Source organism: Nicotiana tabacum, chromosome 23, assembly GCF_000715075.1.
Source record: "Nicotiana tabacum cultivar K326 chromosome 23, ASM71507v2, whole genome shotgun sequence".
In the NCBI taxonomy this organism is placed as follows: domain Eukaryota; kingdom Viridiplantae; phylum Streptophyta; class Magnoliopsida; order Solanales; family Solanaceae; genus Nicotiana; species Nicotiana tabacum.
In genome coordinates, this window is record NC_134102.1 from 19,581,544 (window position 1) to 19,583,651 (window position 2,108).

Consider the following 2,108-nt stretch of genomic DNA (forward strand, 5'->3'; position numbering starts at 1 on the left):
AACCTAATATTAGGCTTATTATTTATTGAGTACATGGGGTCGGTTGTACTCATACTACACTTATGCACCTTGCGTCAGATGTTGGATGTGGATGTTGCTGTTATCGATGGGAGCTGGATTTGAAGATGTACCTGCGTTCCGGTTGTAGCCGCCTCTTGTCCATGGTAGCCTTAGATTTATAAAAATATGTTTATGTATATTTCGAACATATGATGTATTTATTTCATTTGTTCTACAAGTTCCCCATTTCCAAAACCATATTTGTCCAAACCATTATTCCTAGTCTTAAAGATTCACTATCCCTCACTCTCAAACAGTATATAACCCTAGCTGGCAATGTTGTTTGTCCACTAGATTTGAGAGTTTACACTGAGTTGCGTTATCTAATTGGAGATTTTGTTTCTGTAACTTTTTCTGAGAGTGATATAGATTTCAATTATTTCATTGGTAATCATCCTTGTACCGCTAAGGATTTGTATCACTTTATTCCTCAGCTGGCGGAACCTAAGGATGCACCCGGGGTCCAATTAGCCCTGGTCTTAGCCATTCAAGTGACTCTTTTTCCGAATCATGGAATATCTATTGGTTTCACTAACCATCACATTGCTGGTGATGGAGCTACCATAGTAATGTTCGTAAGGGCATGGGCTTCGCTCGATAAATTCGGTGGAGATGAACAATTCTTAGATAAAGAGTTCATTATGTTTTATGATAGGTCCGTAATCAAAGACCCTCATGGACTAGGGAAGTCGATATGGGATGAAATGAAGAAATATAAGCTCGAGATGTGAGACATTGTAATTCCTCCTGATAAGGTTCGAGCTACTTTTATTGTAGCACGGGATGACATCGTAAAGCTCAAGAACTTAATATTGTCAAAACGACTGAGCCTAACTCACTTAACATCTTTGACAGTAACATGTGCTTATGTATGGACTTGCTTGATAAAATCAGAGGCCGCAATAGGGGAAGAAATAGACGAGAATGAAATGGAGTTGTTCCTATGTACTGCAGATTACAGAGCACGGCTCGAACCGCCACTACCTCCAACTTACTTCGGAAATTGCATAGTCCCGTACATTATAAAAACAAGTCATGATAATGTAGCTGGAAAAGAAGGCTTTATAATTGCTGCAGAATTAATTGGAGAAAATATTAAGAAAAAGATGAAGGGTGAGGAATCTATCGTAAATAGGGAGTTCTTAAAAGAACTGTACACTACAGATTGGAAGCGACCTTTTTCTATTGTTGGATCGCCAAAGCTCGACTTTTATGATGCTGATTTTGGTTGGGGTAGACCAGAAAAATTAGAGTTCATTTCTATTGACAATAATGATGGCGTATCAATATCCCTCAGCTAGTCTAAAGACTCAGATGAAGATTTAGAGATTGGCTTGTCTTTGCCCAAAACTCGAATGGATGCTTTTGGTGCTATTTTCACCCAAGGGCTTAACTTTCTGTAGCAAGCATTATATTTTCACCACAAAATAATGTTGCATTTACATTTTCTGGTGGAGTGACTAAAGATGAAATATTTCAAATTGTAACTGCAATGATTGGTAGATTTTGGATAGCCTGTCACGACCCCAAATCACAAGTGTCAGTGATGGAGCCTATCATGATACTAGGCAAGCCCACAACTCACAAAATACCAGCTTCTTTAATTCAAAATATACATAAATAGGTTTAAATAAATAAAATCTCATGAAAACTGAATGAAAACGCCACAACTCAATACAGAGTTTCTTAAAAGATCCGGGTGTCACGGAGTACATGAGCATCTATACAATAACATAGTCTGATACACTGTCTAAGAAAATAGAACAGAATAAGTAAAACTGAGAGATAGGGGAGGAGAGTCAAGGTCTGTGAACTCCAAGACAGCTACCTCGAAAATCTCCAAACGGCTGAACTCCAAGATTAACAACCACCGTGCCCGAAATACATGGATCTGCACACGAAGTGCAGGGTGTAGTGTGAGTACAACCAACTCAATAAGTAACAAGTCTAACCTTTGGACTGAAAGCAGTGACGAATTTGAACAATACGGTCCAAATAAAGAACGAAACAGTACGAAAATTTACAGAACATATGACAATAATATCTCA

General features: G+C 38.2%; 1 pseudogene; it reads left to right on the forward strand.

The window, feature by feature from the left end:
* The first annotated feature begins 212 nt into the window (after positions 1 to 212).
* Positions 213 to 1,463, forward strand: LOC107782064 (phenolic glucoside malonyltransferase 1-like; annotated as a pseudogene).
* Positions 1,464 to 2,108: the final 645 nt, after the last annotated feature.